At 42.1% G+C, this 24,514-nt stretch overlaps 1 long non-coding RNA gene across 1 annotated transcript in view; it reads right to left on the minus strand.

Moving 5' to 3' along the window:
- Nucleotides 1-2,161: 2,161 nt before the first annotated feature.
- LOC120384850 overlaps nucleotides 2,162-24,514 on the minus strand; it is a 31,680-nt gene continuing 9,327 nt past the window's right edge. Inside the window, exons 4-5 of the long non-coding RNA XR_005589140.1 lie at nucleotides 21,338-21,435; nucleotides 2,162-2,300 (exon numbers count right to left, since the gene is read on the minus strand). This is a non-coding gene — a long non-coding RNA (uncharacterized LOC120384850). The remainder of the gene's footprint in view (nucleotides 2,301-21,337; nucleotides 21,436-24,514) is intronic.

Consider the following 24,514-nt stretch of genomic DNA (forward strand, 5'->3'; position numbering starts at 1 on the left):
AATTAGACCGGGCATAAGGGCCAACTTTCATGTTTACTAAAGAGACTACAGTCCTTTTCCTGAAGGAGAGAGTGCAGCTTTTATGTGGAAAACTTGAGCACAGCAGCAAACAGACCAGAATACCCTCTTCCCTTTATCTGAAACTGCTGACTATCACACAAATACAGTGCATCTGCTCCTTCCAGGATCTTGGTGGATCTACATTTTTTACCATTATGCTTAGGCAAAATCTCTGAAACCCATTAAAACCTACAATGTAATCTGAGCCCCATATTTTCTCAGACCAGGAGATCTGCAATTTAAAGACAAGGTTCGATCTTATCTATTTTTTATCTGACAATGCTGGCTCCACCACATAAGTTTTATCTGCAAAGAAAATAATGCAATTAATGTCCTGGCTGTCTAGAACTTTACGGAGAGATCTTGGTTCTAACCACTCAGGGCAGCCTGTCAATTAAATGTAACTCTGTAAACTTTAATGAACCAAATCCTTATCAAAGAACATGCAAAGCTACTAAATTAAGTTCATGGACTTAGTAAACTATATGGAAAGGTTTGGGGTTTGTTTGGGGGGTTTTTTATGTGAGGGAATATGGAGACACTGTGTTGAATAAAATCTGATTTTCTTTCCCCTCCACTGGCAAAGAAAGCACATACCGCTAACAAGTGTCATTACTGTATTTACGTCACTGAAGAATTTTCTCTTTCTGGCACGCTCACTGGTATCCCACAGCTGAAGGAGCTCCAGGAAAAAAAAAAAAGAACAATCTGGCCTAATGGTGGTGATGGAACATGAAAACTCCTCTTGCTCGATTTGCACATTTAGCCCTATGCATTTTCTTGGCACGCTAGTGATCAAGAAAGCATTGGAACAAATCCGTGGCCACCCAGGACTTCCTGGCTACCATTGTGCTGCACACCATTGACAATCGGCACTGCACTGTGACAGTAGGGACAGAACTTTGATAATCTTGCTCCAGAAAACACAGGCCCTTGCCACTCGAGCTAAAGGAGACTTGTGATTAATTAACAGTGGGGGGCCTATGGCACACAGTGGAGCAGTTCTGATTCTCTCCAGTAGAGGGTAGTGGTGCACAGATAGCTCATTCCAGTGCTTTCAGAGCAACTCTTTATTTGCTTTTACTGCCTGCAGTAACAACAAGCAAGTCTCTTAAAGTTTGAAGTGTAGATTCAGCTGAGAGACACATCCACAAGTTCAGATGCTTATCTAGAGATTATCAAAATTATTCAGACCTCTTCCATCTGCAAAAATCCATTGGAGATCTCGTTAGAGCAAGCTGCTTTGTTAGATTTCAAGCACTTCAGAATCCTAATACCTAGCTCTCAGAGTGCTTTTCATCCATGGATCTCAAAGCACCTTACAAAGGAGGTCAGTATCATTATCCCAGCAGGAAACTGAGGCACAGAGAACTTGGCCTCCTGACTGCTGTTGAGGCATATATGACCTACCCTGCTAATCACGGTAACAACCAGTAGCAAAATAATAGCTGTTGGACAGGGTCGGATCTTTAAGGATTTTAAGTTCTGCATGGAAGAGACAGGGCTGACGCCAATTATTATTAGCATTTCAGTAGCACATAGAGGCCTGAACCAAGATCAGGCATTGCACACACACATGGTTAAACAATCCATGCCCCCAAAGAGCTGGCAGTCTAGACACAGAGAAGGGCAGCCATTTGCCCAAGGCCATGCAGCAGGTCAGTGACAAAGCTAAAAATAAAACTCACCAAGAAACTTAGGCCCAGGCATGCTCAGCGTCCCCGCACCTAACTTGTAGGCGCCTGGAACATCCCTGGGATTCACAGAGCCTGAGTTAAGTGCCTCAACTCCCTGTCCCAGGAATGGAAAGAGACAGACAGGCACTTCAGAATGGGATTCACAGGCGCCAGCATGCTAAGTGACTTCCTGCCTAAACTAACCAAGGCCAGGGGTGCGTCCTAAGCCCTAGGAGTTTGGTGCCTAAGTCCAGGCTGCATGGAGGTGCCCCCTTTGCTTGGGATTCTCAGCTGCAAACCCCCTTGGCATTAGGTTCCTATGCCCTTTTTTGCAAGAAGCAGGGGGAAAAGGAGGTAGGGAGAGGATGCCAACCGTTTTCATAATTATTAGCTCAGCAGTTAGAGTACTCACCTGGGATGTGGGGGACCAAGTCCCTCCTCTGTCTAGGAAGGAGAGAGAATTTGAATAGGGCTTTGCCACCTCTCAGGTGAGTGCCCCAGCCACTGAGCCATGGGATATTCTGCTGTGGGGCTCTCTCAATGTCTCCTGCTGAAGCTGTTCCCCTGTGAATAAATAATAAAACAAAAGGCATTGGAGGAGGGAGACTGGATCCGGGTTTCCCACCTCCACAGTGAGTGCGCTAGACACCAGACTATAGAGACGTTCTCAGGCTCTCTCTCACCCAATGATTCTTTCATTCTTTATGAAGAAGGGGCCTGATCCAGTAGGTGAGCTCTGCGCAGGGTCACCAGATTGGGCCGCTCAGGCGAGTTAGACAGAGGAACCCTTGTCTTCTCCTTGTTCACCTATCACCCTGGAATTTAGGCATCTGGGGCTACAGTGCACATATGAACAGGCAGAAGCATAGGCGGCTAGGAGACTTTTACTGCCAAAATGTATGCACCAAGCAAGTTTAGGTACCTACGGTATTCGGGGACAGATGAACAGGAGGGCTATGAACCCCAGTGGGGCCTGATTCTGGGATTTAGACACCCAAAATGGCAGCTAGGCACCTAACTCCTTTTGTGACTCTAGTCCCAAGTCTCTTGATTTTCCATAGCCTCTGGAGAGCATTGCCACTCCAAAAAATGCTATTTATTCTCAACTAAAGATACCGTGAGGAACTCATCCAGTTGGATTCTTTCCAGACTCACTCATCTCCTTAGTGGTGACTAGTAATTTCAAGTGATTGCTGTGAAGAGTCTGAGCTGTTGTTTGAAGATGACCATTGATAACGCCGGCAAGAAAAGTTCAGGTGTTGGCATCTATGGTGACAGCCCATTTGCTCACTGATTGGAGAAACTTTCATCATATTGGACCTGATGCAAAGCCCACTGAGGTCAATAGACATTTTTCCATTGATTTCAATAAGCTTTGATTCAGGGTCATTGTTCCCAGCCTGTGTTTTTCCTTACAGTGGTTTCCTACAAAATGCTGGATTGATTGTAAGAGAGCACTGTTGCTTTCTAAAGTTTGTAACAGTGCAGGACCCTGGATGCATTAAACACCTCCTTTGTGAGCCTTGTCTTCCTGGGTACAGGTGTTCATGCGCCATCTGCCTTCAGGGTTCCCATCATAGTACCCGTGGCTGACCTTTGGTCGTGTCTTTGCTGTGGCAATCTCTACGTTGTGAAACATTACTCGTCTCCAGAAATCCATCTCAGACACTCTCACCCCACTTTCAAAAAACACCTAAAGCTGAAGCTTGTTGAAATATTATCTAAATTCAGAAAAACACAATAATTATGGAAAAAATTGATAAAATTTCTCGCTATTTTTTATGCCAGCTACGGTTAATGTTTTTCAAATTACAAAAAAAAACAGGAAAAAAGTTGGGAAATTCTTCCCCCGCCCTCTTGAGGCAACGTCACCTAAAACCATTCCCCACCCCCTTAAACGTGTTTGTTGAAATGATTGCTGGATGCCTTAGGCATTTATCCTTTTATGCCAGCTCATTTCCCTGCTTTTTCTTTGTATCCCGGCCCGCCTTAAATTTACATTAGTTGTTATTGTTAGTGTCATTTTTTGTTATAATTTTTGTTATTTTTTTAAAACTGTTTTTAAGGCTCCTGGAGCGTGTGCGGCTTTAGAATTCATATTATTATTATTATCATCATTGCAGTTATGGCTGGGAAGAATGCAAAAATAGCCTTCCCAATAGGATAAGACAGCAAGACAGTGGTAGTGACAATGCGTTGGCCATGTTTTCACCACATCTTGGTGCTAATGGGAGCTGTTCATGAATCTAGGAAAAAACAAGACACTCCCACAACATTAGCCTTTCACTGAGAGGGACACCAGCATTATACCCTACTCTTTCTAAGTCAGGCTCTGATATCTTTAACTTACACCACCACAAAACCTGCTTCAATGTAGCATCTGGAGAACCTGAGTTCTGACAGTGTTGTGCCATCTCTTGTAGATTGTCCTTCAATACCTTCACTGGGGTTATGGTGAAGTTCTGGGGTAGAGCTTGAAGCCACAGCACTGCACTTCTGTCATTAAGCATGCTACTAAATGAGGCCCATTAACACCTGATAAATAAAGACTTCTTGGGATCATGGTTGTTAGAGATGGAATAGACCTTGCAGACTGAGTAGTCCCCTAATGGATATTAAACTGATCTTAACCAAATGGCTGATGGCAATCTCAGCAGGAACCATTTCAGTGAGAGGAGAAAGAACCAGAAGGTTCACAAGTGCTTGTTGCACATCACATTTGAGCAAGTTCACCATCAATTCACCATGATTTTGAATGAATATTAAAGGCACGAGCAGCCTCCCCATTCTCCTTATTTAGCTCATGGAAGAATTGTACCCAGCAAGCTGAGGAAGTCAGTTACATTCAGTAAAACTGAACTTTCCATTCCTTGTGTAAACACAATGTATCTCCCCAACGGTGTCCATAAAACGCACAAGAGTGCAAAGTCAGCAGCTTCAGACAGACTTGGTACCTCCATGCAGTGAGTGTAAACCAGGTGGTCTCTGTCAGGGGAGGTGATTTATGCTAACTCTCTCCCTCTTGGGCTGCTTTTATTTAGTTAGTGGGAGTTTGGCAGTCCAAAGGTCACAGACACTCCAATCACCAGTGGTTTCTCTGCTGAAAAGGAGAAATGCCTTTATAAGGGGGGGAAAATGCAGAACTGAAAGCAGGGTATCGTTCTCACTGGAAAACCAGCAGATGCATAAACAGTAAAGGGCTTCGAAGCAGAGAAATTTGTGTACACTAAATTAATCACAAATGAAATGCAAGAGAAAGCAGGGCTTTTATCTTCCTATTTATTCCCTCTTACTCAAGATCTAAAATCTGACACCCGGTCACGAGGTACAGTACAGTGAATATGTTACAAGCATTCAGTGAACAATCACTTCCTGGATTCTTAAAGCTTTTTCCTGCTGTGTTAGACTAAACCATCAGAAAATGAGTGACAGGTGGCAGAGTTCTATTCCTGCCTCTACCTTACTCCATGGTCTTAGCCACGGCATTTAAAGGCTCTGTGCCTCAGTTTACACATCTGTAAAATAGGAAGAAATGGTATTTACCCACCTTTATGAAGCACTTTGAGATCTGCATAGGAAAAGTGCTAGATACATGACTGGGGGTCTTTATTATTATTTAAGCCAATTAAAAGGGAAAAGCTTAATTTAGTCCACAATTCAGCACGGTGCTTAAGTGTGTGCCTAACTTTAAGCATGTGAGTTGTCCCATTAACTTCAATGGACTGTTCATGTGCTTAAAGTTACGTATGGGTTTACGTACCTTGCCGATCTGGGGACTTTAAGGTAATAAAACCCATGGAGACATCTGAGAAGGGTCCAGATCAGTGCCTTATTTATTGCATCTATAAATGTGCCCAAATAGCCTTATTTAAAAAAAACCAGAACCTTAAAATATTCTTCAGTAATGTGCCAAAACACTGTGGTAACACTAATGAAAGCTATAGTTTTGTATCATTACTTTAGAATACCATATTATACATAACATGCATAATCTTCAGTTTTAACATATGTACAGTACTAACTCCCATCAATATTCCTGGGGTTTAAGCAGGTGAACACATCTCTAAAAGTGTTACCAATTAGCCCAGTTAACTAGGTTTTTTCCCCGCTATGGCTTGATCGAAGCCTGGAGACCAAAACTCTGATGGGTTCTTGTTTTCCCTTTTTAGCATCCATTATATGAACGCTTTCTCTATTAAGAATACAGGACAGTGATCTCACCAGTATATCAGTATAGAGCCAGAAGTATATTATTACTATCATAGAGTCTAGAGCTGCACAAACACCGAACAAAGAGACAATCTCTGCCCTGAAAGAGCTTACCAGCTAACAAAGGAAAATAGACAATAGATGGATACAAACAGAAGGTAACAAGGAAACAATGTGATAGTATTGGTCAGCATGATAGGCGGTTTTCTCAGTATACCAAATTTTCAAGTTTTTTGTAATGCTGTTGGGTTCAATGGAGCTACTTTGGATTTACACCAAGGTAAATTAAATGAGTTTCTGTCCCACACACTGTGCCAAATTCCATACTGCCCCTGACATACTCCCTACAAAATGGTTAAAATTGAGTTTGGTCTCTGACCTGTTCTAAATTTGGCCACTATCCCCAATAGACTATATAAGGTCAAGTCACCAAATCGCAATTGTTTTCCAGGGTTGTAGAGGTCAATGCCTGATTTCACACTGGACCTTTCACTTGTAAAAGAAAAATAGTCTGGGTTTTGTTTCAAACCATACCCAGCACAGAGAATACAGGAAGCCATTTGGTTTGGAAATTTCTTGTGAGACCAATCAGCTTTTTCATACATCTGCTGATACAATGCTGAAGGATAATATGACTTTCCTCAGGGAAAATCAACAGTTGGAAATCTGACAGGAAAGCTAGTTTTCCCAGGAAAATCTCCATTCAAGTTCATAGGAAATGGCAGTGACCTGTACAGCATAGACTTGGGAAGCAGAGTGGGCTGTATGGGCTGGAAAAGAATACCAGTGCAAACGGAATTCTTCCCAAAGGAAGAAATTAGCTTGTCTGCTAGTGAAAAAGAGTTAACTTGAGTTAAGTAGCACGTTACTCTGATAGTAATCAATGGGATTACTCACAGGGTAATGTGCTAGTCAAGGTGAGTAAGAGTGGCAGAATCTGGCCCCCCAAAAATCCACAGTAACTGCAGAGGAAGGGAGAGTCATCCAGAGATCAGAGCAGCTGAGTGAAAGTCAGAACTCCTGGGTTCTATTCCTGACGCCACTTGTGATCTTGAGCAAGCCACTTAACCTGTCTGTGACTCAGTTTTTCCAGATGTAAAAGGGGTATAGTTCAAAGCAGTGGTTCTCAAACTGGGGCCGCCGCTTGGTCAGGGAAAGCCCCTGGCGGGCCGGGCCGGTTTGTTTACTTGCCGGGTCCACAGGTTTGGCCGATCACGGCTCCCACTGGCCGGGGTTCACCACTCCAGGCCAATGGGGGCTGTGGGAAGAGGCGGCCAGCAAATCCCTTGTCCCACACCACTTCCCGCAGCCCCCCGTTGGCCTGGAGCAGCGAATACAGTACAAGGGTATTGTGAGGAATCAATGAATGTTCATAAAACACTTTGAAATGCACGGAGAAAAGGTGCTTTATGAGTAAAACATTATTATGTATGTTGGATCCTCTGTACAAATAGATTGTGGGTAACAAACAATTGACAGCTCCTAAAAGAATATCTACAGTTATCAGCATTTCATACATTAATAGAGTCTAAGGCCACCAGGGACCATTATGATCATCTAGTCAAGGGGTCGGCAACCTTTCAGACGCGGTGTGCCGAGTCTTCATTTATTCACTCTAATTTATGGTTTCGGGTGCCGATAATACATTTTAATTGTTTTTAGAAGGTCTCGCTCTATAAGTCTATACATTATATAACTAAACTAGTGTTGTCTTGTAAAATAAATAAGGTTTTCAAAATGTTTAAGAAGCTTCATTTAAAATGAAATTAAAATGTTGATCTTACGCTGCCGGCCCGCTCAGCCCACTGTTGGCCTGGGCTTCTGTTCACCTAGGCCGGCAACGCGCTGAGCGAGGCCTGTGGCCGGGACCCCGGCTGGCAAGGGTCCGTCAGCCAGAACCCAAGACCAGCAGCAGGCTGTGCGGGGCCGGGACCCAGAGGGCTGGGGGCAGAGGGCTGGAGGCTGGGTATGTGGGGGGGTGTAGGTGTCAGGGCAGAGGGGGGCCTGGGGATGGGTGGGGGTGTCAAGGCTAGGGTTGGGGCGGGTGAAGGAGTCAAGCAGAGGGCTGGGTGTGTATGAGGGAGGTACAGGGCTCAGGGCAGGGGCCTGAGGGGTGTGCAGGGCTCAGGGCATAGGGTGGGGGGTGTATGTGTGGGGGTCAGGGCTCAGGGGAGAGGGCTGGGTGACTGCCCCCCTAAGAACTCCCAACCCTGCTGCTCCTTGTCCCCTGACTACCCCGTCCTGGGACCCCTGCCCCCAACTGCCCCCGAGGACCTCACCCCATATCTAAGCCTCCCTGTTCCTTGTCCTTGGACTGGACCCTATCCCCTACCTGTCCCCTGACTGCCCCCACCCCTTATCCAACCCCTCCAGCCCTGGGCCCTTTACCTTGAGGCTCCACACAGAGCCAGACATGCGGCCCCGCGGGAGCGCGCAGCCCCGATCCCCAGAGCACTGCACGCGGCGGCAGGGCTCCAGGGGAGGGGCCGGCAGCTTGCTGCGCTCAGCCGGCGCTCCGGCCTCAGAGCGCGGACCCCGCGGCTGGCCATGCCGGGAGAGTGGGGCCATTTGCCCACCCCGTGTGCACGGCTACGCTTCTGTTCCCGCAGACAAGAGAGCGGGCCAGGCTGGGCAGGATTTTTAATGGCATGCTGGAGTCCAGACAGGCTCCAGCGTGCCATTAAAAATTGACTCGCGTGCCGACCCCTGATCTAGTCTGTTCTCCTGTATAACACAGGCCAGAAAACTCCCCCAAAATCATTCCTACAGCAGATCTTTCAGAACATCCAATCTTGATTCTAAAATTGTCAGCGATGGAGAATCAACCACGACACTGGTAAATTGTTCCAATGGTTAATCACCCTCAACATTAAAAGTGTACGCCTTCTTTCCAGTCTGAATTTGTCTAGCTTCAATTTCCAGCTATTGGATTGTATTAGACCATTTTCTGTCTTTCTTTTAAGTCACCCCATAACCTTCTCTTTGTTAAACTAAATAGATTGAGCACCTTGGTCTATCACTATAATGCACATTTTCTAATACTTTAATCATTCTTGTGGCTCTTCTCTGAACCCTTTCCAATCTATCAACATCCTCCTTGAAGGATTTAAGTTGTTAGGGTTCCAGTCTACCTTGACTAGTATATCAGTGATGTCCTATGAGATCTACTGATGAACAGCACTACATAAGAGTTAGGTATTATTATTAGATCACATAAAAATAGCAGGATAAATGTATTTTATGGGTTCCATGCTGCTTTTGGTTCATGCACACTATTCCTATTAACATCAACAGGGGCTCCACAGAATTCTCTCTCATGGGATGAAATTTTCCAAGCACTTTGGGGATTAAACATGTTCTAACAGAGTTGGGACGAGAACTCTGGAAAACGGGTTTGGTTGGAAGGGTTTTGTGCAAACCTTATTTCCATTTTTGGATTGTGAGTTCAAATTATCTTTCATTTGAACGAATGCAAGTATTGAGCCAAAACTTTATGATTTGTCTGGTTTGGGCTCAAAAACTTTGAAAACTACAGATCTGGGACTACGGGTAGGGGGGAGTGTGAGTCAGCATAATGTGCTTGCTACAAAATCTCTGAGTTTTATGAGTCATCTGAGGCTCAGTCCTGCTCCTAATGACTTGAATGGGAGTTGCTGAGTGCTCAGCATGTTCGAAAATCAGGCCAATTATTTAGGTGCTTAAAAATGGATTTAGGAGCTTTGCTTCAGGCAACCATATTTTTTTTTTAAATCTTGTCCATAATTTTTTTTGGTTAAATTATGTGGGAAACGTGAGGTGCAGCTAAACGAGAACTACCCCTCCATGAGAAAATACACAAAAGAACGTCAGCAGAACAACACTCTTCTCTCTCTCCAAGCTCACCGGAGGCCCGGACTCTCTTCTACTCCGAGTCATCAAAGGAGATGAGTATGAAGTGTGTGGGGGGGTCTCCCCCTTAGAAAAACAGCTGCCGAAAACATAAAAGGAAAGGTAAAGTGGCCTGAATGAAATCACAAGCGCTCCTGGTGAGATAGAATCTCAAGGGAAGTGAAGACAAGGTGTGAGAACTATGGTCTTGTATCATCACAAAGGGCCCTTTTGAAGATAAGCACCCTTCAGCGGGAGGTTTTGATGGGCGTCTGTGCATTTCAAGGGCAGCCCAGGCTCCAAGGGCTTCCAGCATTGGTGGATCTGACCAGGGTCTGAGTTTCTATCTCCTTCATGTTTGTTTTTTAATTTTCGTTTTCACTCTCTCATTTGCTCTCCAAGTGACCCTCTCTCATCAACATCACCACACCTCCTCATGGGGCAAGGGGACAAAGGTTAATAGGCCTTATAGGAGAAATGAATTTTAAGAGAGGTTTTGAAGGAGAAGGTGAAGGCATGAGCAGACTAAGTCAAGGAAGGAGTTCCAGGTTCAGAGAGCTCTGTTGGTGTTGCAAAGACAAGACTGGGAGAAGGAAATGATGTAGTTAATCTTTGGGGAGGGACCATCTTTTTGTTCTGAGTTTCTACAGCACCTAGAACAATGAGACCCTGGTCCATCACTGGGGCTCCTAGGTGCTACCACAATACCAAAATAAATGAATGAGTAATAATAATAGTGGTAATTAATTGTGCAGCTTGGGCAGACCAAAGGGGACTTGAATGGAACTCAAGAGACTGATCAAAAACATGTTACATCACTCAAACAATCTGTAATATAGCAAATCAAATACTCCAAAACATTCACTTATGGCAATAAACACAGCATGAGCTTAGCTTGTATTCAAATCAAATGAACAAAATGGGGATCTTGTTCTATAGCCTTAAAGAAGAAAACAACAAAGATCAAAACAACATCCTTCAACATCATAAAAGAAAAAAGGTTGTTCTTGCAAGTGCTCCAGGTATGCAACTGTAGTTGACTTCAGTGGGAGACAAGGAGTCCCATGAGCTCAACACCGACGGGATTGGGCCTAAAAGTGCTACTTTCTGCAAAAATAGCTATTCTTGCTGAATATCTTGAGTTTGGAAATCTTCTGGAGACTGTGGATCCATTGTCCAATGGGGAAACAATGCATTCACCCTGTTTGAGAGAAGATTTGCATTTGTGGCCTTCTAATGGAAGAACTCACGTAATGATATCCGAAACAACTTGGGAGGCATGAAGCTGCATATGATCCTATCTCTACAAGCTCAAGAAATTGTAATGCTTTAGCAGTGCCCTGAAATGGTGAATGGGAAAATGGTGTGTAATATGGTGAGAAAACGGCAGTAGGTGGGATGTTCTGAGTGGGCTGGACCGGCACTTTACAAAACACCCTGAAACTACTCATCATTACAAATTATGAAAGTTGGGAGGGGAAAAAAAAAGTGCTTTGTGCATGTGTTTGTGTTTTCATCAACTACAGAAGTGGTCAACCTTTTTGGAATTTTGACAAAATTTCAAATAGCAAAAACCAAGAAAAATGAGTTAACAATGGTTTGATTTGTTTGTTTTGTATATGTGTGTGGGGTGGGGGAGGTGGTGGTTTGCTTTATTCTGCAGGCCCTTGTGCTTAGACCTGGACTGGTCCTATCTAATTGAGTAAATGGCATCCATTATGAATAACCCATATGATATTTTAAGCACAAAGTGGACTGTGAGATGACAACATTTACTGTGCCTTCCTAACTTGCTGATGTCCTTGCTACGAGTGCCTACAACCCACTCTTTACCAGGAAACACAGATTGTAATAGAATCTCCCTGCAAAATTTCACATGCTTTCTTCCTTTGCAGGATAAAATTAGCAGAGTTCTCATGAGATGGTAGCTAAGAAATCGGGCTTTCCTTGGATGACCTCAATGGAATCATTTGTTGCTCAAATGACAGACAAACGCAGTAATTAGGTCTATTTAGTAAAGCGGAGGTGAAAGGTCAAACTACTGGGCAAACTGTCTCCACTGCTTAACTTGCTCACCAAGTCAGGGATTTGCAAAGGGAATGTTTGTACAATAACCTGACACGAGCAATATCCAGCCAGCAGGGCTCTGCTCCATGCCTAGCGCTCCCCTAGGGCTCTGCACACCAAATGTCCTTTTTGCTTAGCTTTAAGCCTAAAAATGTTGGTTTCCACTTGGATACCAATAAGATTCTGAGCTCAGGCACTCAGCAGCAAATTAGACCTGTGAAAAAAGGAGCAGTTAATGAAGAGATATTTTATGATATTACTTAGATTTTAGCAAATATCATCATAAGTGCTCAAGCTGACTCAATCAGGAAGGGCTGGAGCGAATGAACAGAGTTAACCCATTAGATGGTAAGTTACAAACCTATTCAAACTCACCGTCCCCTCCTCTTTGGCATTTTTATTTATTTGTTTTCAGGACTGATTTTGTTTCATTTTAACAAGGAGCAGATAATCACCGTTATATGATGGGTTCTTCCTGGATGCCCTGGAAGTAAGGTGGCTGAGTGGTGATAATATTGAATGGTCAGGGGTATTGCTGTTTAGTTGGCATTTGCAACATCTGTTAACATCATCTAACAATTATAACAGTATGTATATTACATGCACACAGATGTAAAATTATACATACATATGTAAAATTATAATATATATAATGTTCAATACATAAATATAGAACACACAAAAATAACATTATTAAGGTTGCTAAGTCGAGCATTCAGCAGTTAGGAAATGCCAGAATTAAGGTGGCCGGTGCAACCTTCATTTGGCCTCCTTGTGCACTGCATTATGATAGTCTTTCATTACAAGATCACGTAGTATTTTTACCCTGCCTGATTCAGTGCACATGATGGACCTGCTCTAGTGATGAATTGGGGTTGCATAGCAATGGACGATGTTTTCTGCAGGACTCCGGCTTCATTTGTTCCAGAAGTTGGAAGGTGTGTAATACATGAGGCAGGGGATTGCTGGAAGAGAAAGGATGTGCTGAGTACTTGACTTTGCAACCTTAATGGTGTTATTTTAACACAGTTTTTGTGTATAATTTCCTAGGTTTTTTTTTAAAAGAAAATTGAAAAAACAGAAATTCCATCATGTGGCATTATAGTGACCTCTGCATGGGTTATCAGCAGGATTGGAACCTTTAGCTTCACCACACAGACCTCTGCCACTAAAGTTAATAGAGTAAATAATACTAGTAGTGGTTGTTATCCTCTGTGTGGACCAGCACTAGAAGGGAGTGAGATGCTTTGCCAGTGGGATATTTGCTGAGAGAAGAGGAATGGTGAGACTTGGGAATCTTGGGAGGGGAGTGTGCTCTAGTAGGCAGAGATGCTGCTACCTGTTGCCCCCAAGCATGATCCCCTTCTGCCTTGTCCCCTGGAACCTGTCCTTGTCCTCTCTTCCCCACTTCCAATTCTCCTCACCTAGCCAGGCCCAATCTCCACTCCTCAGCCTTCTCCAATCCCAGCTCTTTGCCCAGCAAATCCCAGTTTCCCTCCACCTGGCTCCATGTCCAGTCTGTATCTTTCCTCCCCCACCCACCTCCCCCAGCCTTCATTCACTGACCTCTCACCCACATTCCCCATCCCCAGTGGCTCCTAGTACCAGTCCCCCTTCCCAATCAACCCCTCCAGTTGCAGTGCATCCCACTATCCCCCAACCCCTCGGTCCCAATCTTTTTGCCCAGCCAGTCCTAGTTTTCCCCTCACATCCTGGCTACTTATGAGATCTGACTCACGACCCTCATCCCCGTGGTTCCCAGTCAGTCTCTTTACCCAAACAGTCCATGTCTTCCTCACCCCTCCTCCTACTCCCAGTTTCCCTCTTCCCTCCAGAAGATTAACAAATCTGGGATCTGGCGCATGCATCCACACACAGGCATTTCTAATAAGCCAGTTAGAGAAGTATCTAAGCAAAATACACAGAAGTAAGAATCAAAACAGATTTTGTCTGAAAAGGAAATCTACTTTCCACCATTACTTGAATCAGTAGCTGTTCCATAGATGGTTTTTATCTTCCTTTGATTTTCATTTACACTCATATAGATACAGTTCTACAACCCAGCACACACAAATACACTTTTGGAATATGAGAAGATGGTGAAATACGAAAAGAGCTAATGAAATCCTAGGATGCATAAACAGGGACTCTCAAATAGGAGTAGAGAAGTTATTTTACATCTGTATTTGGCATTGGTGCGACCACAGCTGGAATATTGTGCCCACAATTTAAGAAGGACGTTGACAAATTGGAGAAGGTTCAGAGAAGAGCCACAAGAATGATTAAAGGATTAGAAAACATGCCTTATAGTGATAGACTCAAAGAGCTCAATCTATTTAGCTTAACAAAGAGACCGTTAAGGGGTGACTTGATTACAGTCCATAAGTTTCAAAGTGGGGATCGAATATTTAATAATCAGCTCTTCAGTCTAGCAGAGGAAGGTCTAACACAATCCAATGGCTGGAAGTTGAAGCGAGACAAATTCAGCCTTGAAATAAGGTGTACATTTTAAATGGTGAGAGTCACTAAACATTGGAACAATTTACCAAGGGTCATGGTGGATTCTCCATCACTGACCATTTTTAAATCAAGATTGGCTATTGTTCTAAAAGATCTGCTGTAGGAAATATTTTGCCTGTGTTATGCAGAAGGTCAGACTAGATGATCATAACCTTGGAATCCATGAATCTATGAAACAAACTTTCTTATAATAAGGGGTAAAAATCTACCCAAGTTAACACACAAGGCATTTAGGAGCCGATAGCACAATCCTTACTTACACATGCAAATAGTCCATGTGTCTTCAGGGGGATTACTCCTGTAAGTGTTCGCTATCATGAACAAGAGTTGTACCATAAAATCAATTAAAGGAATAGCAGAAACAACCTTGCAATGTTATCTGGGCTGGCTTTGAAAAAATCCACAGTGCAATGTCTAGAAACTGCCAGACTTGGAAAAACTTTCCATTATTAATGGAATCTGCCAACTGGCATGTGCAAGTCTGTCTGTGTCACGCACCCTCTTGTCCCTTACCCTATTCACATTTGTCACAAATATACTAGGTTACAGAGGGAGCATTTTTCACTAAAACATCAGATTGTGACATTCCCTTTCTGCCTGAACTCCATCTGACAAGCTGTCCTCCTTAAACAGAAGTGATTTGCAGGTCTCTCACAATTACCAAGGGAAAAATGTGTTTTGGGTGGGATCTCTTTAAAGAAAACGTAGCTGCTAAGCAGCCTTTGCAAGGTAGACTTCTTCATATGCAAATAATAAACTATTAGGATGATGAAGAAAAAAAGTAAATTCCCCTACCAAAAAGCCTAGGAAAACAGAATTCCTTAGAAGCAAAGGCTTTTTTGATATATTATTTATTAATTATTAGAAGTCCCTACCAAGATCTTGGTTCTATGATGTTAAGTCTCTATATAAGGTACAACATACAGTAAGAGACAAAGAAAATAATATTTCAATCATGTTGTCTTTAGTTCCCTCACTCACAGATACTCCTACAACAACAAATGTTACAACAGCAATATTAGTAATAATTAAAGAGGACATTCACCCCGATTTATAGATGTTCATCTTGGATAGAGGGCTTGGGGGGGGGAAGTCAATCTAATCTTTTTGTTCATAAAACGAACTTGTTTCCCAGCTCCAGCTCCCACCAAGAAAAGCAACTTGAAGCAAATGTCAAAGGAACATGGCCCTGTCTCAACAGAGGTCCAAGTTCTTGCTTTACTTCTTAACAAGATGACAAATTTTGTTTAGACTTCTGGCATCACTAAAGGTGTTGGCTCTAGCTGATGTGTTTTGGTGCAATGTTTGTAGAGGCGTTAAATGAGGTATCAACACCTCTCAGATCTGGAATGGGGAAAGGGAGAAGCATTAAAAAAATATTCCATGAGTACTGAAAAAATAGCGAGAGAGAATACAGCATCCTATCTAGCACTATCACTCTTCGCTTTATTTCAAGAACAGCTTTGGAAAGTGTGCATGTTTAATTGGAACTGCCCATAGGCAGATTGCTACACAGATAGAAACATAAAATAGCTTCTGAGGCTCAGACTGAAGACACAAGGTTGATGTTTGTTTTTGAAAGAGACAGGAAGATTGTTTGTTTGTGGAAACAGGTCATTGTGGGACCATCAAGTATTAGACTTAACTGTGAGTCAGCACTCATTAGAGAAACGTTCACTTCCCAACTGGCGGTAGTGTGTTTTATTGTTCATACTGCAACTACGTTAAATCAACTAAAATATGATGACACACATATATGATAAAAACTGTCAAAAATAAAATGAAGAGCTTGCTTGAGTCTTTAGGCAAAGCAGTGGGAGCTCTGACCTCCTACTGTATATAAACCCTTCCTGAGTAAATATTTCTGTCATGTAAAGATAAAAGATTATTTTTATAACTTGTAACAAAATTAGATTCTTCTTCCCAACGGATCACCTTTGCTCTCTTTGCAAAATGCAGGGTTTGAATTGCTTCACGCTGAACGGATGCATGGAAAATCCCTGCTTTCAAAAATTAAATGAGCAAGCGAGTTAGAAGGGGGTGGGGGAGAGATCAGCTGTAAATTTATTTATTTTGCTCAGTGTCATACCTCTGGCTAATTGCTATGATTGTCCAATTATTCTTACTTAATGCTCTAGTACTGTTGATGGATACTCCAATGAATCCTCAAACATTCTGATGCATTTTGTATTGCATCTTGTGTGCATAACATCACACACATACCCCCTATGCATTATGGGCCAGATCTTCCACCCTCTACAGCTCCTTTGCACCAATCTGGTGGTGAAAAGAGACTTGTAAGATGACTCCATCAGCTTTCTGGAGATTCTCCAGGCATAGTGAGTGCCTGGGGTTATGGAGCTAGTGTACCTGGCCCAACACCATTACTATTTCTGCCTCCTAGTCTAGGGGGCATCTCCGGACAGGGACAGGGAACACAGCAGGAGCGCCTGCTGGGCTACGGCTGCCCAAAGATCTTTGAGAGCCATTGCAGCCAGGCCTCTAAGTAGTGATAGGGGCCAAATCAGCCCTAGATAAGACCTGGGGCAGGGCATTTCTCCCTGTAATGAGGGCAGCTCTGGTATCTCTGAGGCTCAAACCCTATATGCCCATGCATCTAGGTCCCCTCCCCAAATAATATATATACCTACAGAGATGAGAGAGGTTGAGCTCTGCCCCAGCATTTACAAACGAGAGCACAATTAACAATACATTATTCTCTCTGAGGCTTGTCAAAAGCCTTTGCTAAAAGGTACAAGATTTAAAACAACAAACGATGTCTTAAAAGCCAAAGTAAAAGGTGTCTTCGGTCCACTTGGTTTGAAAATGCACCCTACCTTCAGAGGAAGTTGGTGAACACTACTGCTAAAGCTGCTGGCTCTCATTTATAGATGTTCCAGCTGAAGACTATTTATCCCATTTCCTCATGATTGTCTCCTCCTAGCTATGTATTAATTAGATCCAGCTATTAGCAATGTACCACTACTCTCTTCAAGATTGGGCTTGGAACACATTTTTACTTTGGTTGTAATAACATCTTGTTCTTTTAAATCCCTTACCCTTAATAACTTTTTATGAGCTTCAGAGGTAACCAAAAATGTTAGCTGTTTTTCTGTGATGTGCATATAGAGAGAGAGAGATACAGATACACACACGCACGCACGCACACTGTGGTCATCCTTAATAACTTGCTGGTTTGCCTTACATAAATAAATATGGTTCCCTCTGTTTTTGCCACGTTTCCTATACTTGCTGTAGTGAATGCCTATGGAACACTGAGGTAACATTATTTTGTTATCTATGGCAACCAACAAGTTTTTAAAGGATGACCACCATGTATGGGTGTGTATAAATATTTGCATACATGCATATGCACACAGATAAGAGGCCCAATTCTGCAGTCCTTTCTCAGGCAAAACTCCCATTGATTTCATTAGTTATTTTGCCTGAGTAACAACTGCAGAACTTGGCCCTCTGAATAAAAGTCACTTTGCTTCACACTGTAGACAAGATCCTGGTTTCTGTTAATGGGCTCTGTGCCACGTTACTTCAGGAGTTGGGGCCCGATAGCCATGTACTTTTGCATTAGTCCAACCCTGCCTCATTCGCTCCTCACTGTGGTGAGAAACAGGAAAGAAAAAAGAATTAGGCTCAGGATCAGCTTCATTGTCTGTACTTGCTGTCCGAGCGTAATAACATGAGAAATTCCACATGGCACTTGCCCAGCCTGAAGTGTTCAGCATCATGGTATTTAGTAACAAAAAGGACAAATCCTGGAGTCCTTCCTTTGGTTAATGTCATTGGGTCAGAACTGCAACTGGCTTGGACCCATTTGCTGGACTCCGCTAGGAACTCTCCTTGTGCCCTAATTAAACCACAAGGACCAACAACACAAATCATGTGTAAATGTCCTTGTAGACATTTTGCCCGTATCTTCTTCTGGCTTGGGTTTTGAGCACACAAGATGAAGAGCCTGAAACTCATGTAAATCAGGAGAGTCCCCACTGAAGTCACTTTACCATGGAGGGAAAATGAGAAAAGAATCTGTCCCAATGTTTTGAGGAATCCTACCAGTTTCTTGCCCCTAGTGCTCCTGGCACCTCTGCTCTCAAACTGGCCATCAGTGAGCATGCAAAGCTTACAATTCAGTTGGAGTAAGGCAAGTTGCCTTTGCACTGTTGCTGCTCTCCGTACTGGACCGCATGTACTGTATGTGCACTACTGCTCTCTATTGGAATGGATGAGAATAGGTCCTGATTTTACTACAGCTTGCAAAGTCAGTTATTTTAGTCAATAATTTGTGTGCTTGCTAGTTATATGAGCTGCAAGATTTTCTTTAGGTTAAGAGCTGGAGATAAAAAGATAAAGGCATTACACAGAGCTCTGCTTTTTAGCCTACAGTAACTGAAACCAATTAATACACCCAACAAACTGATACTCCTCTTTAAATCACTAGTGCATCAGATTTCATAATAATCTGACTTCTAATCTCCCGTTCGTCGGTAAAAGGGGGGGAAAAGTCTCTCTGTGGTATTTTGGTTTCAGCATTTAATTAGATTGGTTCCACCATTATTGGGTTTTAAAAATAAAACATGATTTCATAACGAAGAGTGAAACCACAGACGAGATGGTGTTGTAATTGGAATCAAAGAGATAAGCAAGAAAGCAATGCCAGATGCTTTGAGGGGAAGAGAAATCTCGACTTAAATCAGATTTAAACAGATGTTCTGATGTCTAGAGTTTGCCAAACATTTCATATTCAAAATGCCTGGTGTTTTTATATGAACCCTGTCTTCTCCAGATGGGAAAAACCTGTTCAGATCAAATAAAAGCATCAACCTGCATCTTTACCAGAACTTGATCCCAAAGGCTTTTTGAGGTTTGGAAGACTTTGGTTAACTTGTTTTGCTTCTACTTTTTTTTCCCCCCTTTTTCATTTCTTTCTGTGCTGCTCTCAGCTGAGAGTAGCAAAAGTAGCAGGAAACTAAGAAGAAAAAAGGCTATTCTTGCAGAGTTACAAACTCAGGAATGATAAGAAATATGTTTTTGTAAGATTCCAAAGAGATTTAGATACGATCATGGTTGACTCAACAGTATGCAAGTTGAACCTCCAGATTTTCAGAGATTCCTTCATCACTCATACATTTTAATCACACATGGGATTTGAAAATTTAAGACATACATAAATATTACTAATTTATTATTAAAACCTTGTGCTTTAAAAGAACAGCTTCCAACCACTGGATACAATCTATAAGTGCTAAAACCAGATGGACACATTCAGAATTTGAAACACTGACAAAAGCAAGTGGTGCTGGGTATAACCTCCCAGATTAGGGTAGAGAGACAAATCCTGGCTCCACTGATGTCAGTGGCGAGATTCCCATTGACATCAATGGAACGAGGATTTCACCCAATAAATAACCTTTGCTGGAGCTGCTCAAAACAAGAGGTTGTCCAAAGCAAAGGAGGCTTGTATAGGTTTAACTGTAAAAGATTTCATTCAAAAGCCTACCCATGAGTTCCTGGTCTTGATCCCATGGCCCGGTCCTGAAGTTCTTGCACAGATAAACTTCCCATTGAACTCAAATGAGAGGGGTTTTTTTGGCGGGGGGAGGGGAAATAGGGGTTTAAAAGAAAGCCTTGGGCAGATTCTTAATCAGAATGATGGATACCAAGCGCATATAAACCAAAATACAAAGGATCTCGTTCTTCGCACACCCAAACATCAGTGGGACTCTTGAGCATGCACACAGAAGGCAGGATCAAGCCCAAAATGCGTTGCTTTCTTAAGCTCTAGAGCAAGAGTTTATAAAGAAACACCCTCTAAAGCAATTATACTGGCAAAAACTTCACATTAGACAAGAACTTACAGTAGCGCTCATAGAGATGGGAGAGTGGTCCTTTGTCTAAATGCCATTAGCCTAATCCTTTGGAAAGCCCAGTGACAAGAGTCAGAGATTTAGATGTGCACATTGCCTGACAAATTCAGTGCTAGACTGGGGCTTTGCCACAAGACCTGTGAACGGGCCAGTGACTTGTTGCACTGCCCAAGGACCAGCTCAGGAAGCAGAAGAGATTCATAATCTCCCTCCCATTCCATACCTGCTCTGAGGGTGACATACCCTGGGCCGCTCCCATACCTGGCTGGCATTCATATGACCCCAGCATGCTGGCACAACTGTGCTGTCCAATGCACTGGGAGGTGGAGCCAAGATCGCGGGGGATGCCCTCCCATCAATACTGAATGCTGGTAGAAAGGAGTAAGGGAGAAACTTATGGCCACTTATTCCCCTGTGCAGGCACACTGGATGGGCCACGATCTGACCTCAGTGAAAAAGTAAAACGGGATTATGAAGATCATCAATCTGGAGAAACATCTAGTAGAAGAAAAGGCCTCTCTTTTTTTCTGAATGAGTGAATGATTGTCTGAATCAGAAAGGGACAAGTTTGGACTCAATCCAAATGTGTTACTTAAAATTCAGATCAAATCTATTGTTCTATCTAGACTAGGAGCTCCTGGGGCAGGGACCCATCTCAGGCTTTGTCTGCAAAAGACCTATACAAATGATAACTAGTCGTCATAGAAACTAATGATGGAATAATCTATTCATCTAATATAGTCAGTTCTATAGCGTTTTTTTAATTCCAAGTATACAAGTAAACCTCAATTTATTAAAGTCTCGAGGGACACACAAAACAGGCTTTGTAAACCCATCTTTTGGATAACAAGGAAATTGGGAATTCAGGTCAGCAGTTGATGAAAAGCACTATGTAAGAACTAGCATTATCATCAGCATAGTCCAGTGGATAGGGCACGAGACACCTGGATTCTATTCCCAGCTTCATCACTGATTCACTGGGTGACCCTGGGAACTCACTTAGCTTCTCTCTGACTTCAGTTTCCCCATATGTAAACTAGGTATAACAAGGCTTACCTCTCTTCAAGACAGCTTTCAGATTTGTAGATTACAGATACCCCCTTTTTCTTCTCAGAACACACTCATTTCTCTTTCAGAACGTGTCCCTCTGCAAACTGAAAGTAAAATCACTCAGGATCCCCAACGCTCATCTCTAATTTCCTCCAAATGAGCTGTTAAGGTTTACTTTGCAAATACGTCTTAAAATTCTAGTGAGAAATCTAGTGAGGAGAAGAGCAGTGATATATTTCATAAGCAGGAGAATGTGTGTGTTACTAGTATTTCACCCACCTGTATGTTTTCATTTTCTATCATTTTCCCTCCTAAGATCCAAATTACGTATGTTATCCCACTAAGGTTAATATTCTGCAGGGACATTTAAAGTCTGTGATACCACATGGCTTAACCAGTTATTCTTTGCAATAGGGTATGTGTAGCATCAATGCTGATACTATACAGTATACAAAGGATCCTTATTACAATTAAACCATTTTTTTTCAATGCAGCAAAACCCTAGAAATAAGGATGAAATCGGCAAACTTCTCATTCTGAGTGGGTTTCACTGCATATATTTTGAGCATTTTCTGTGTGTGATTACTTGGCCTTGAATTTTTTCTAGACAATCAGAAAGCAAATGTCATGCCATATGGACTTTAAAGGGCAATTTTTCCTAAATTTGTGATAAAGTCTATTTGAATTATACACTAATGTACACAGTGTAATTAATAAATCTCATTATTGGTAATTTACAGGCAAACAAATTAAGCTGTCCTTTTGTTCAGCTCCTAGAATTAATTTACAAATGAAGGCTAAGTAAGGGGCTGATCCGAAAACCATTGAAATCAATTGAAATACTCCCTTTGCTTTCAACAGGCTTTGGTCAGAGTCTAAATCAGTTCAACTGAGTATTCACATTACTGGGATGGATAGGTTGTGTAATATGATTTAGCAATATTTGCAGGAAAAGATACCGTTTGCTTTTTATATGCCATAAAAGCAAAGGAGGGGCTAGTAGACAAATTACAGAAGTATTGTCTGTGTCTTTTGAAGTTTAATATCCAGTTCATAATCAATATTTGGATCCTGTAGGGTAGATTTTCCAACAGTTTAGGTGAACAAAAGTATGCAGAAAACACAGGCCTAATTTTCATATGCAATAATGATTGCACAGGAGGTTAAGACAACAGTGTACATACATTTCCAGTTCTGATCCTTTGTAGAAAATGCAGACAATGGATTTGCATACAGCAATTCGGATAACTACACATGCAAATTAGGTAGGCTGTCATGCACATATTAAAGATTTGGCTCCAAACACTCATGCACTTCTGGGCAAACAACTACCAGTATTCAAACTGTAAAATGTCTAATAATTATAGATATTAGGATGCAGAGGTGAAGGAAACAAAATAAATCCAACTTGCATGTTAATAGAGATGCAGGACTGTTTTAATATCTTAATCTTCCATGAGTGGTTAGAACGTATTTGGAATATAAGGAGTTGGATTGAGCCAAAGAAAGTTCTGTCCAAATTTCACTATTTTCCAAATGATGCCTCATTTATTACTGTAGGCAGCTCCGAGTCTCTGGGGATTAACATTTTGGCTGCACAGAATGATTAGATTCAAGATCAGGAGGAGCCCTGGAGTCTGAAGCTCAAAGTATTTCATGCAACAACAGAAACGTCTGATGTAACATAACTTGCCTTTCTCTTCTTATGCTCCAACCAAAATGCAACTCTGAACTCTTCACAAACAAGTACTGTCAGTGTTAAGTATTTGACATAAAAAATAAATATAACACTTTTTCACTATAATCTGAAGGTAACTAAGTCACCATCTTTCTCGCATACAAATCTTTGTATTGCTAGATGTCTCCAACATTATCAGTATTCATAATACATTAATTACTATTGCTAATCAGGATACTTTTCACCAAGCACTTTTTCAGCAGAGGCCCTCAATGCATTTTTGCAAACAAGACACAGATCATGTAAATGCTCAGCACATGAGTAGTCTCACTGACATCAACTCGACTGCTCATGTGGTTAAAGTTAAGCAGCATTTACAGAAACAGGCCTTAAATAATTAAGCCTCAAAACAAGAACTAATGGAGTAGGTCACCACAACTCATGTACTCAATGGATTTAGCCTTGTTCTGCTCCTGGAGTATCCAAAAGTAAGTCAGGATTTCTCCAAATTTATTATTCAAATCTAGGCAAGGAATTGCTTTTCCAATTAGTTTCTCCATGCTTTGATCGCCAATATTCAAAATCAGAGCAGTGTTGCTTGGGTGTGATTTGTCAGGTAAGTCATATGGTTTGTTCCCTGATGGGATAAGCACACAAGCATTTCAGGCATAAATACTTCAGCACAAAATTTCATATCTGGTTTCTGTGAATCCTCAAGTCTGTATCTCTGAAATTTGCTTTCCACAAACGTTTTTGTTAGTCACTTGAAAGTGAACTCAAAAGGAGCTTGTATTATTGTTTGCTCTTCAAGAGATTGTATCTCACTTTAACAGAGCTTTTTGTGCGTTGCCCTGAGTCATAGAACAAATGGTTATGGATCCTGGTATAACTCAGGAGCATCCATAGGTCCCTCCTTTAACCACCTCACTGCATTGCCTCTCTTATGAGAAACTTCCTGGCACCTAACACAGTAAGAAAAGAGTTTAAAGTTTGGAGCACAATTGAAAGGAAAGAATCTCCACTTAGCCCTTCATGAAAGGAACTGTAGGCCCAGGTACAATTATACATGAAGTACCTTGGGGCAGGTATATTCTCTGCAGAGCTCTTGACACTCAGCAAATAACATAACGGGAAATTAATAAAAGTGATTTTAAACTTTACCCAACCAATTGTCCTGTGCTCTAAATCTCATCATGTAATTGCAAGAAGAGCAATTCAACTAGTAGTTTAGTGTTCAAACTGAGCTGGAAGACACCGTGGGTAATTGTATGTTATAGATACACCAGCTTCTTAGTCAAGATTTAGGGCTAGATAAACCTCTTTCTTGTCTGTGTACAAGGGACAAGAACAATGGAAAATGCCTTGAAACAGCCCAAATTTTGTTGGAAAAAAAGATGCATCATCGCCGCCCTTCCAACTCCATCTGCATTTCATTGTATAAAAATTAATAGAAAATAATAAATATTATGGGGGGGCGGGTTGGAACCAACCTTGATAACGAAATT

The sequence above is a fragment of the Mauremys reevesii genome, linkage group 16 (genome assembly GCF_016161935.1).
Source record: "Mauremys reevesii isolate NIE-2019 linkage group 16, ASM1616193v1, whole genome shotgun sequence".
Classification (NCBI taxonomy): Eukaryota; Metazoa; Chordata; order Testudines; family Geoemydidae; genus Mauremys; species Mauremys reevesii.